Below are 14,870 nucleotides of genomic sequence, written 5' to 3'. Positions count from 1 at the left end.
TATTTTATTAATATTCTAACTTTAACAAAATTAAGATGCACTCGCTATATATATATATATATATATGCGCGCGCGCGACCTCGCGGGCGTTAAATATAATAAGATGCTTGCATTTTGTGGGCCTCACAGGCGCCAATCATGTAATGACACGCACGACTTCACACATCGTAACACACACAACAGCACAGTCTCTTCCCATATCTTCTTTTGTCTGGTCATTATACAACTGCAGTGCTGACTGCTGAGTATTTGCGCACTTACAAAGGCTCTTGTGGTAGCAATTTGTACTTTAATTTGTCTACGTTCATTTAAAGCAATAATGACAGAAATTAAAATGTTTCTATTCATGTGATATCTTACATTATATATTTTCTCACCATTCACAATTTCTCTCTTGTAATGATCACAAGTTTTGACTTGACAGGACCTAGGGTTATATCATAAAATTGTACCACTGAGTTGCATCACGACTAAGATTAATTGAAGCTATCTCCGCTTCTGACGCATCTAGGTTTGATAAAATTGATAAACTCGTTTTATGGAACGAGTTTTGTGTAACCATCCCGTTAGGTTGTTGCCTCCCCTTCGGGGAAATTCTACCTTCATATTTCAAAAGCCTTGAATTGGTTTTTTTTTTTTTTCAATTATTAGATTTCCACGCAAGGACCCAGTCCGATTCCCGGAGTTTAGTTTGTTGATTTCATAATCCAAACGAAATCGAATAGTAGGTTTTCTCTTTCCCTTTTCATTGGATTTGGCATTAATGCATGATGCTCCTTTCCTCGCAAGGGACCTGGGCAGGTAACATTTACCAAGAGCCCCCACAACCATTATCAAAATATAAATTGTATACGCTCCCACGAATTTTACCGTTGAAATCACCCAAAGGTGGAGATTTAATGAGCCACATACTTTGCCAAATCGGGGAGACAAGATGAGAGCCTAATTGATGTATGTGTAAATATAGTAATTTTATAATAAGAGAGTCTTTTAGTTAGTAAGAAATACGTTAAAAAAAAATATGTATTTCAATATAGTGTATGTATATATAGAACTTTTGAAGTGAATAAGCTAAAATATAGATTTTGTGCTGATGAAAGTAAAAGACAAGCAAAACAATTTTTGGTCTGTTAGTGTTTGGGATGCCTTGCTCTATGCACGAAATCCGCATTTTAACGTCCGCACCTAAAAAATGTATATATAACAACTTTTTTTCTTTAGTTAAAGTAAACATGACTTGTTGCTCATTTGGATGATTGATGAAGACATTATTATCCATTCAATTAGTGTAGTAAAGTCATGGAATTTGATCACTTAATTTTGCAATGACTCTTTGATTCTCCTCATCCACTTCAATTGTAATTTGCAATTCATCGATATCAGGGGTCCTAATTTTACATATTCTTATACTATATTGATGTATGTATTAGTATTTTGAAACTATATCGACCTTTTTTATTATTATTAATACCTAGAAACTAAAATGGACACACTTCGTTACTTAATTATTAATGTATTTACCTTTATATAACTTGCACCAAGGATAACTAAGTCAAAATAAAAATTTTCGTAACTAAAACTATGCTAAGTTATAATTTCCTCATAATAATGAACTTAGGCTAGTCCCAATAGTATGATTACAAAGAAGTTTACTATATAGAGAGATGCCACTAAAATACAAAAAATATAGATTTTTTAATTTGTTGAATAATTTGTCTATTGTCTATCAGTATATCCAAATATGTGTTTCTTTGTTAGTTAGTAGCATCTTCACTTGGTTAAAATGAGAGTGTTCTCATTATAGAACTATTATTATATATAGTCATTATCTAATAGGGGATCACTTAGGGCTCATTTGGTGTGCCGGATTGTATTGGATTAGATTAGATTGGATTGGACAATACTAGATTATATATAATATTATGTTGTGTTTGGTGCAATATTTGATTGGACTATAAATAATCATATTTTATATTATAATATTACAATTTACAAGATATTATTATTATTATTATTATTAACTAAAATTTTGTATTATTAATTATACAAATCAACCTCAATGACATTAACGAAATATAAATCATAATATTTTTTGTTAAATATATAAATATGAGTTGCTTGAAGGAATGCACATGTCATAATAAATACCAAGTGAGTTTTTGAGCCTATCATTTTTCTTGGAGAGTAACCATTTTTGCCCATTCTTCATACAACTTATCAATTTATTATTTTATATGATCTCTAGATTCCTTTTGAGTCAACCCTCTAAAAAAAATTGTAAGATTAAAAAAAAGAGAGAAAAGAAAAAAGTGTGTGTTGCTACATCTGGAGGCCTATCTAACTAGTAGATATGAAAGATTATTTAGAGCCCTAAAAGACGATGGAAATGTCATCATTGACCCGTTTGAGCCTTTCTAGTCATCCCTTTTATGAAATATCCATAGTTAACCCTTTTGAGCCTTTAAAAAAAAAAATTCTTTGTCAAACTTATCATCTTGACCCACTCCAATTTAGAGTATTACCCGATATCTTACAAGTTTCATCACCTATTTATGTTTGAGAAAAAAGTAAATAATTATTTTGTTTAGTGAAGTTATGCCAAACAAAAGCAAAACAAAAAAAAATTGTTGTTTCAAAAAAAAAAGAAGAAAAAAAAAGAAAAAAAATAACAAATAAGCGAAATGCATCTTGTAATTTCTAAAATAACTCTACTTTTTCTCAAACATATATTTTGTTTTCCTTATTTCTCCTCCTTTGTTAGCCATGTCCTTAGCCTACGTTATATCCTAATAAAAGTCATTCCTGATTTTAGGGAGCTATAGTCTGAAGTAGAAACTAGATATATGGGCTAAAAAGATGTAGTGATGCATAAAAATAAAAAAAAAATTGGGTTGACTAGCATTTTGTTTGACTTAAAGATCGTGTTTGTCTAAGTTATAGGCATATTATCTTGGTGAGAGCGTGTGATATTATTTCCTTATTATTTTTCTCTCAATTTACCATTCATTGGAGTGACTATTTTTATTGAGTTTAATTTTCTTATGAGAGTGTCACTACTTCCAGTGAGATTTTGGGGTTTGACATGTCATTCTTGAAAATAGCTGTGACAAAGTCTACTAGGTTGATTCATGTGGATGGTTGATGTGGGTGTGATGTTTCTTTAGACTGGAGATAATTCTTATACTTTTATTTGATTGCTATCATTAGTCTGATTGAATAAGCACGAGTGTTTTAAAAAAAAAATTGGATTTGAATTTTGTTTTCGCTTTATTTGCTAGGGACTAGCAATAAGCTGGTTGGGGGTGTGTTGAGTGTTAAAACGTGTATATTTATAAAGGAGAAAATCGTAATTTTACATTTCAAGTCTTACTAACACTTATACTTTTATGTATTTTAGTCTCTTGTAATTTAATTATGTGTGTTTTATTTTAATTAAGTATTTTATGTATTTTAGGGGCATCATGGTCATTTCACAATAAACGAGAGTTCAGACAGCAAAACGGACATCACTTTTAAACTCAGGATAGTTGAAAATCTTAAGAGGAGCATAAAAGGAAAAATGGCACTGTTCACATGTACGGTACTATTCACATGTACAGTATTGTCTACGTTACTGTTTACGACACTGTTCACATAGACGGATTGATGACGTGGCATTTACCGATGATGTGGCATTGACTAATGAGGTGTCACGATTTTGTTGGACTAAATTTCTTATGTACTGTTGATCGGTGACGTGGCAGCATGTTAGTGGATCAAAAATCGCGTGTACGGTACATGCATATACACATGATTATTTTCAACCAAACCGCGTTACTGTTCAAACCGCCCGCGTCACTATTCAAACCGCGTGGTCAAACCGTGGTACTATTCAAATCGCATGGTCAAACTGTATACTGTTGACTGATGACGTGGCGCAATCCTGAGCCTCCAAAATGTTTTTAATCCGACGGTCATGATTTACTCAGTGTATCTATAAAAAGGAGGCTCTCCCCCCCCCCCCCCCCAATTTGGCATCCCCTGAATTTATTTTTTAGCTCCATTTTCTGTAATTTCTTCTCCATCTTGTATTTTCTACGTATTTTAATAAATTCTCATTTTACCCCTAGTTCAATTATGAGTAACTAATTTTCTTTCAAGTTTGGGTTGAAAGTGAAGTTTCAACATGTGCCATGGACTTTATTTGGTAAATTTACTTTCTCTTCCCCTCTAATTATTGTGGATGTTTTGACTTTTCGTCAACAAATAGTAATAATCTTGTCTAGATACCGCCCTGGTTTCACCGGCTCCCTAATACAAGGTTATTATTATTTGACACGATAAGCCCTTAGCACCATATTGATTAGAGTGTGGTTCATGAGGAGTGGAAATCCCCCTGTGATTTAATTGACATTAATAAGGAATATTTAGCCCATGGTGCATATTGATGTAGATCCAGATACCCAAGCGCCTCAATTTCAATAGATTTCTCTTCGATTTATTCTTGTCATTTTAATTCAAATTTTAGGATAGTTCAAATCATTTTCACCACAAATCCAACCACTCTCATAGAAAATTAATTCTACGTATAATTAAAATCTATCTCTTTGTGGGATCAACACTCGTCACTATTAATCTATTCTACAATAAATTCGTACGCTTACGAGTTCAATAAAATTTGCACAACAATACTGATGACAAGACTCTTCGAGTTGACGAATTGGCTCATTCAGGTTGCATTAGTCTTAATGCATCTCGTCATCATGGTGGATCATGTCAATCTTTTCAGGATTACAAAGGAGATTAAGTGTCGTTGAGTTCTTGAGGTAGTTGTTGAAAAGAATTGCAATAGCTATATATGGCGCCAATTATTGATAACAAAATTTGGCTCAACAATGTGATCAGGTTGTATGGAGATCGGGCTATTAAACCTCCTTGAGTAGTGTTCTATGACTTCATAATTTGAGTGCTTTGATCTATAAAACAAGAAAATTCTAAAGGTGTCAAGGTTAACACTCGCAAAGACTCTCTGACATTTTAAGTCAGAAATTAAAAGCGTTAACAATAAAAACTGATAGGAAAAAAAGTTAAAGAAGAGAAAGAGCTCTAGTTTGCTTGGGCATGAGATTACCTAACCTTGTACACAAGAGCCTTTTTATTACTTGGAATACCTAATGAGGTAACACATAGGCAGGCATATATGAGGATTTTTCCTTGGAGTAGGATATAGTAATTATTCTCATATTAGATTTTGACTTCTTATTATTGTGTTGGTTACGTAAAAAACAAGGTATAACAAATGATATTATAACTGTATAAATAGATTTAAATTAATAGAATTAAATTAACATTTCATATTCTCAATATCACCAATATTACATCTTTTATTTCCATGTATACTTAAAGGCATAATACATTTTCCATACTACAACTTTTTACATCGTAAAACTAATTCAGGATCATATTGCAGTAATTCAAGATCATCTCCATTAACTTCCATCGACTCATACATCTCTGGAATTTTTTTTTTAAATAGCAGCAAATTAAAACCTAAAATGGCAATAAATTTAAGCAAATTAAAACCTAATAGAAATAAATTAACATAAAAATAGTAACAAATTAACCCAATAAACAGTAGGAAACAAACTTAGAAACTGTATGAAAAAATGCCAAAAAGGATTAAATCAAGCTCAAAACTAGCAAAAAATAAACCCAAAAATAATAGAAAATTAACCTAAACAGCTGGAAATCAAGCCTAGAAGCAGTAGGAAATAAACCTAAAAATAACAAAAAAGGCCAAAAAAAAGATGAATTCAAGCCTGAAAATAGAAAATAGCAGGGTATAAAACGTAGATACAATAGGAAAACAAGTCTAACAAATGTAAAAAATTTAGAAATAGAAGCAAATCAACACCAAAACTACGGCAAATTAGCTTTAAAATAGTAGAAAATTTTCTAAAGAAAGCAAGTAATCAAACATAAAACAAAACAAATTATCTTAGAATCAGTAACAAAATAGTGAAAAATAAAGAAAATAATGATAAATCCATCCAAAAAAAAGTAAATAACATTAGAAATAGTAGTAAATTAACCAAAAATTGTAGAAAACAAAGCAAAGAAAAAAAAGGTAGGTATTCAAACATGAAAATAGCAACAAAAAACCCCAAAAGCAATAACAAAAGAGTGAAAAGCAGCAATAAAACCACTAAGAAACATAAGCAAATCTGTAGAGAAATTCACTCTCAATTGTGCTGAATAATTCAGTAAAGAAGAATATATATACAGCCCTAGGAATCTCTCCTTGGAAAGTTAAGACTACAAAAGAATTAATAGTTGTACAATAATATCTAATCATATCATTCAGATTCTTTAACACTCCCCTGTTATGCAAATTTTAATATACTTGCAAATGCATAAGTTTATTAGAGTATAAATTAAGAATAGCTAAATCAAACCCACAAGGACTGTCAATTTTTAGAAAACCCAAGTCTAATCTAAGCTAATTACAAATCTATACTAGTTAAAAAGAAAATATTTTGTTTAAAAAGATTTAGACTAAAGATGTAATTAAAATTAAAACGAGTAAATTAACACAATAATTCAAGAGATTGAGACTACTAAGGTTTCAGAATCCATCTCAGTTCAACTTAACAATTATATAATTATCAATCAATTCACAATTTTAAAGTGACAACTCCAAATCAATCTATGTTTACTCATGAATATAACAATTCAACAAATTAAAATTAATCTTATGTTGGTTCTTTTTCTACTTAATAGTATGATATCTAAGCATCTCATGTAAATAATATTGAATAACAAAGAGTTAAAGTTATTTAAAGCACTTTATGTAAACAATTCATAAACTTTATAAATTCAAGAATAAATTTAGTCAAATATTAATCATAACAATAAATGATGTACTGCAGAACTGATGAAAAGATTTAATTACATTCAACTAAATATGTGAAACAAGAACCATAAACATTAAAATAGATGAGTAAGGAATTAATTGAATAAAAAATAAATTATTTCATTGAACAAGGCTTTATCCTTAACATTAGTATAGAAAATTAAGTTACATATGATTGATTTATGAATAAAAGAGTAGATAAAACCTGTCATCAGAAATATTAAATCCAAGTGGCTGGCTCTTCTCCAAAATTATGTGGTTGTTCTGTCTTCCTTTCGGTCGCGTCCAATTTTCTTCTTTATTCCTGTAAAAGCCAAAGTCTTGGCTTATATATTCTTAAGCCACCGACCTTAATAATCATTTAAAGCTTGAATTTTTGTTCTTTTTTCCTTTTTCATCCTTATGTGCAAGCTTTAGTGATTGGCCCATAATTTCTTAGTTCAATCTTACGAAGCCCACTATAATTTCTTCTTAATCCATGTCTAAGGCCACATTAGCGACAAACCCGATAATTTCCATTTCTCTCCAATTATGTTCCCTTTAAGCCTTTTATTTCATTTCATAGATCATCGATTATTTCCTGTTCAATAAAATAAATAAATTATCTAAAAATATGAATAAAAGAGACTAACTAGTATATTACTAGAGAAAAAATGTATTAATATATTATGCCCATCAAGTACCCCCAAACCTAAATTTTGCCGGTTCTTGAGAAAACAAAACTAAAGATAAAGAAACAAATAAAATCTAACTAGACCACTTTTGCAGGTAATCGCATTTGCATTTAACATATGCAACAAGCCTTTAAAACTTTTAGTGGTCTTAGTGAGTTTTTAGCGAAGATACCCACAAACATCATTAATAGTGACCTAAAGATAATAAACAAATACTAAAAGCAATGACTTTTTTTAAGGCATCTGTGTTCACTTCTTTAATCAAATAAAATTATAAGCATTATCTCCATTCAAAAGAAATATCACTTCCATGTCAACCATTCATATGAATCAGTCAAGTAAACTTATGGAAAATAATCAATTATCAAAACTACATTAATCAAGCCACTTTCAAGAATGACATATCAAATCCCAAAATCTCATAGGATGAGAATGACACTCTCAAGAGAAATTAAACTCAATAAAAACAGTTACTCCAAAGAATTGCAAATTGAGAGAAAATAATATGATCTCAAGTCAAAGGATTTTCCAGTCAAACTAATAATAATATTATTTTTATTCATCTTTTTTTATTATGTATCACCACATCTTTCAATCCATATCAGCAGCTTTTACTCTGGAGTATAGTTCCTTAAAATCGAGAAAAGATTTTTACTAGGACGTAATGTAGGCTGAAGACATGATTAACAAAAAAAGGATTAAGGAAACAAAAACAAGATATATACTTGACCAAAAATAGAGATTTTTATAAATAAAAAAAATTCAAGGTGCTTTCCACATTGCTTTTCTTTTTTAATCTTGCATATGTGTTTTTTTTCCAATCACACTTTTTCTTGTTCTTTTTCTTATTTGGCTTTTTCTTGTTTTTCTATTTTTTCTCTTTGCTTTATTGCACCACTTTTTTTAAATAACATAATCATCCCTACTTAGCCCAACCATGAATCAATTATGGAAAATATAAAACGTTGGGTAATACTCAAATTATAGTAGGATAAAATAATAAGTTAACAAAGAAAAATGTTATTTTTTTATTTTTTTATATGCTCAAAAGAGTTAACTATGTATACTTCGCAATGGGGATAATTAGAAAAGGCTCAAATAGAGCAAAGATTGCCTTTTTGTTATCTTTTAGAGCTTTAAATAACATTCCATATCCACTAGTTTAATGAACTTTCAAATGTATCAACTCAAAAAAAAATTATTTTTTCAATTGTCAACTTAAAAGAAAAATAAAAATCATGTATAAAATAATAAACTACTAAGCTGTATAAATGAAACAAAGGGAAATGGTTACTCTCCAAAGAATAATAGGCTCAAATAACTCAATCAATTTTGGTCATCAAATCTCTCAACTCGCACTTGTCATTAACAACAACACACAAATTAACAAACACGATGCAACATAACTCAAAGCTAAAGATAATACAAATACTAAAACTTAAAAGTCATCATGTCATCTAATGTCAAAAGCTCACACAAAATTCCTTAAATTTTTTAATAATTTTTTTAAAGACACCTTACCCTCAAACTTATGCTAAACATTGTCCTCAATGTTTTTAATGTTCACTCATGGATGCAAATGCACAAAATATATATATAAAAAAAGAGCAATAATAATGAGAAAATAAATTGGAAAGAGTACACCTGGATAATATTTGTAAGAAAACTAGTAACTAGAAACAAAACAAAAGGAAAGAAATTGTTAAATAAACTAAAAATAAAATAAAGAATAAAATAATAAAATAAATGACATAACATCAACTTAACTAGAATAGATAGAACCACTTAAAGCTATCAATTTATATTTGTATTCAAGTTTCATGTTAGCCATTTACAATTTCATGTTAAAAATATTCAACTCTATAATCGTATTACCAAAAGACAACTGTATATTTCAAGTTATGTATTGAATGTGTGCGTTGGCAGTTGCAAAGGAAGATTAGCTCAAGAGAATGGGGATTTGCTTCTTCGAATTCTACATTGGTCGAATGTCAGTTACAATAAAATCAACGAGAAAATAAAACTTGTCTACTTGGATAAGCACGTCCGCCACAATATTGCGAGATATTTTCATGGGTCTATCTGCAAGCTACAACATAACTAGATTTGGGTGTAATTCTCCCAATAAAAGTTTCACAAATACTGAGTAAGGTAAAAGATTGACATTAGCTCTTAAGTCCAACAAAGATTTTCAATTATGTGGTTTCCTATACTACAAAAGATAGTAGGGAAATCTAGATCTTTGCATTTTAGAGGAATTTTCTAATGGAGTATGGAACCAATGTTCTCTATTAAAAGGCTTTATTTTGAACATGGATACTTCTTTTTTTAGTCAAAGGCCTTTAAGAAACTTAGCACAAGAGGGCACTTGTTTTATAGCATAAAGCAAACAAATGTTAACATGTACTTGCTTAAAGATCTCTATAATTTCACCTGTAAAATTTTTCTTGTGTGCTTTACCTAATCTCTGAGGGAATAGAGCTTTAGGGATATATTCTCACAGGTTGCTTTCTGCTTTCTCTTTTGATGATGATTCTTCAGAGTTTAAAGGTACAACTTGAGTTGTTTTTTTCACCGACATCTCCACTTTGTTGTCGACCTTTGCCTTTTTGCAAGGCCATGATGGTTTTGACCTCTTTATGCTGCTGATGCAAACTAGTACTAACTTCATGTATTCCCTTAGGATGGGCACTAGCTGACTTGGGAACTTGTCTCTCTCAATGTCCATTACCAAGGTTTGAACTAAAGAATAAACTTGACCCACTATCTTTTGAGGTTCAAAATCATTTGGGCTTGTGAATTTATACTAACTCTCATCTCATTTTGCAACTCGTCAATGGTGCAATTTTGTTATTCTAGTATAGAGTGAGCCATTTTTAAAAAAACTTTAGAGTGCCTCTTTCTATGATTTGGTTAATGAGTATCTCTAATTTTGATTGCACTGTTTAAATTTTAGAGTGCCTCTTTCTAGGAGCATGGTGAACTAGTTGGACTGGTGCTAGTGGAGCTAGAGCTACTGTTCTGTTTCGTTGGAATCCGTGAGACCGTGAAAGTTGTGATGATCTCTCTATTTAGGATTATAAGTATTGAAGTAAGGGTTTTAGTTCAACTGCTTTCTCATCACGTTAATGGCATTGTCTTGATCTGAGTCTGAATCATGGTCAAATTGATTGTAGGCATGTGGCTCTATTGATTTAACAGCCGTTATTGATATTATTTGGTGAGAAAGTCCTTAGACTATTACTTTGACTTCCTTGTTGTGTTGATCCTGATTTGCTAACGTGGACATCATCTACTCTTTTGATTTTCTCATTTTTTTTTAATGATTGGCTTCGTTGTTGGGAATCATCTGCTTGTCGCTAGAAGAAATCCTAAATATTTTATACACTTTTAAAGATTAGCTCACCTCCACTTCTTACCATTAGCCATTCTTGTGTGACATAGTGTCATTTCTCATATGCATAATGTGGACACTTAACGAGTAGCCCATTGAATCGCTCATGTGCTTCAAAATATTACTCGTCTTCTCTTTGAGTAAACTTTAAAGTTTCTCGACGAATAGCTTTAGTTTTATGTACTAGAAATTATTTATTTAAAAACTTAATTACCATTTGTTCTTATGATGTGAAATTATTAGCAGACAATGTATTGAATCAAGAACGAGCTCTATCTTTTAGAGAAAATAGAAACAGTCCGAGCTTAAGATCTTTATATGAAAAACTTTCATATTTAAAAGTTTGGCAAACAATATGAAAATCATTCAAATCATTATATGGTTCTTAGTTTTCTAAGCCATAGAATGATAGTAGACAATTTAGCACACTAGGTTTTAACTCGAACTCTTAATAGTTATATTTGGGTATCTGTTGTGCAAATTTTAATGCACTCGCAAGCGCACGAATCTATTGTAGTATAGACTAATGGTGACGAGTGTCGATCCCACGAGGAGGTGGATTTTAATTATATATAGAATTAATTTTGTAAATGGGTGGTTGGAATTGTGGTGGAAGTGATTTAAATTATCCTAAAATTGGAATTGAAATGGCGATAATAAATTCTAAAATTGGACTAGCAATGGCAAGAATAAATTGAAGAGAAATTTATTGAAATGACATACTTGAGTATCTGGATCCGTATCAACATGCATCATGGGCTAAATAATCCGTATTAATGCCAATTAAATCATGAGGGGGGAATCCACACCTCATGAACCACGCTCTAATCAATATGGTGCTAAGGGCTTATCGTGCCAAATAATAATAACCTTGTACTAGAGGGCCGGTGAAACCAAGGCGGTACTAGACAAGATTAGTATTATTTGTCGACGAGAAGTCAAAATATCCACAAAAACTAGAGGGGAAGAGAAAATAAATTTACCAAATAAAGCCCATGACACATGTTGAGACTTCACCTTCAACCCAAGCTTAAAAGAAAATTAGCCACTCATAATTGAACTAGGGGCAAAATGGAAATTTATTAAAATACGAAGAAAATACAAGATGGAGAGGGAATTATAGAAAATGGAGTCCAAAAATGGATTCAGAGCTATCCAATTAGGGGGGGGAGACCCCCTTTTTATAGATACATGGAGTAAATCATGGTCATCGGATTAAAAACAGTTTGGACGCTCAGGATTGCGCCACGTCATCAGTCAACAGTACGCGGTTTGACCACGTGGATGAGCAGTAACACGGTTTGACTCGGATGAACAGTAACGCGGTTTGGTTGAAAATAATCCTGTGTGATGCATGTACCGTACGCGATATTTTTCATCCACTGATATGTTGCCACGTCACCATCAACAGTACATAAGAATTTTAGCCCAACAGAATCGTGACACCTCATCAGTCAATGCCACATCATCGGTCAATGCCACGTCATCGATCCGTCTATGTGAACAGTGTTGTGAACAGTAACGTAGATAGTACCGTACACGTGAATAGTACCGTAAATATGAATAGTGTCATTTTTCCTTTTATGCTCCTCTTAAGGTTTTCGACCGTCCTGAGTTCAAAAGTGATGTCCGTTTTGCCGTCTGATCTCTCCTTTATTGTGAAATGACTATAATGCCCTCTAAAATACATAAAATACTTAATTAAAATAAAACACATGTAATTAAATCACAAGAAGGTTAAATACATAAAAGTAAAGGTTGTTAGTAAGACTTGAAATGTAAAATGACGGTTTTCTCCTTTATAAATATACATTTTCTAACACTCAACACACCCCCCAACCAGCTTATTGCTAGTCCCTAGCAAATAAAACGAAAACAAAATTCAAATTCAAAATAATTTTTTTTTTAATAGAAACACTCGTATTTATTCCATCAGATTAATGATAGCAATCAAATAAAATTATAAGCATTATCTCCAGTCTAAAGCAACATCACACCCACATCAACCATCCACATGAATCAGCCCAGTAGACTTTGTTATAACTACTTTCAAGACTGACATGTCAAATCCTAAAATCTCACTGGAAGTAGTGACACTCTCACAAAGAAATTAAAACCAATAAAAATAGTCACTCCAATGAATGGTAATTGAGAGAGAAAATAATAAAGAAGTGATATCATATGCTCTGACCAAGATGAAATAAATATGCCCTCAGCTTAGAAACAATACGATCTCAAGTCAAATAAAAATGCTAGTCAACCCAATTTATTTATCTTTTTTTTTCTTTTATTTATTTATTTATTTTTATTAGGCACCACTACATATTTTTTAGCCCCACATAACTAGCTTCTACTTCAAATTATAGTTCCCTAAAATCAGGAAGAACTTTTATTAGGATGTAACGTAGGCTAGGGACATGGTTAACAAAGAGGGGAAATAAGGAAAACAAAGTGTATGTTTGAGAAAAATGTAGAGATTTTTTTTTTTTGGAAGTTGCAAGGTGGATTTCACCTATTATTTTTATTTTTTTTTCTTTTGAAACAACAACTTTTTTTTTTTTGGCATAACTTCACTGAACAACATAATTATTTACATTTTCTCAAACATAAATAGGTGATGGAACTTATAAGACATTGGGTAATACTCCAAATCGGAGTGAGTCAAGATGATAAGTTGACAAAGAAAAGGTTTTTTTTTTTTTAAAGGCTCAAAAGGGTTAACTATGGATATTTAATAAAATGGATGGCTAGAAAGGCTCAAACGGATCAAAGATGGCCTTTCCATCGTCTTTTAGGGCTCTAAATAATCATCCATATCTACTAGTTAGATGGGCCTCTAAATGTAGCAACACACATTTTTTTTTCTTTTTTTTTTAATTTTACAATTGTTTTTTTTAAGGGTTACTCAAAAGAAATCTAGAGATTGTGTATACAATAATAAACTGTTAAGCTGTATAAAGAATGGGCAAAAGGGTTACTCTCCAAGAAAAATGATAGGCTCAAAAACTCACTTGGTACTTATTATGACATGTTCATTCCTTCAAGCAACTCATATTTATCTCCGACATCAACATGTAGAGTAGCAAACATAATGTAACATTACTTAAGACCAAAGATAATACAAATACTAAAATTTGAAATTAATCATGTTATCCAATGTTAAAACAAATCACACAATTTTTTTTTAAACAACATTCTACCCCCCAACCTATTCTAAGCATGAAAGGAAAATATGCATGCAGAAATGTGAAAATGATGCATAAAAACTAATTAGAAAAGTTACACGTAAAATGATAGAAACGAAAATGATTTTTTTTTTAAGAAGATGCGTTTCTAGAGACACTACACTCCATATTCAGCCATCTTCGACTCAAAAGTTGGAAAATGGATATTTATAGAGGAGAAATTAAAAAGAAGAAGAAAAATGAACATCAAAACTTAATAAAGAAAAAGAAAATTTTGTTTTTATTATTATTTTTTTTGTTTTTTTTTTGTTTTTTTTTTAATTTTTTTTAAACGATGAAGATGCGTTTCTAGAGTCACTACCCTCCATATTCAACCATCTTCAACACAAAAAGTTAGCAACAGTTAGTTTCTACAACAAAAAATTAGTAAAAACTTAACCAAAATTCCACAATTGTCGACTATTCCCTCCCCCCAACCAGAACGAAACATTGTCCTCAATGTTTGAAAGGAAAGAAGTAGAGTTTAAAAGACATCACCTGGGTGGTGCAACACAGAAGAAAATATTTACAAGCGGAGAGTTAAATCTAATTTGTACTTCATACTGCGGCTACCGTTATTATCATTATTTGGATGCTCCAACACAAAGGTCCAGGGATCTAGCTCCGGTTTATAAGCTTGTAACATATCAAGTAGCTCATTAGCAGTGTGAGCACAAATAAAGAGT

Source organism: Citrus clementina, unplaced genomic scaffold (assembly GCF_000493195.1).
Source record: "Citrus clementina cultivar Clemenules unplaced genomic scaffold, Citrus_clementina_v1.0 scaffold_3, whole genome shotgun sequence".
NCBI classification, from domain to species: domain Eukaryota; kingdom Viridiplantae; phylum Streptophyta; class Magnoliopsida; order Sapindales; family Rutaceae; genus Citrus; species Citrus x clementina.
The sequence above is the reverse complement of the archived record's forward strand: the minus strand, read 5'-3'. Positions refer to the sequence as shown.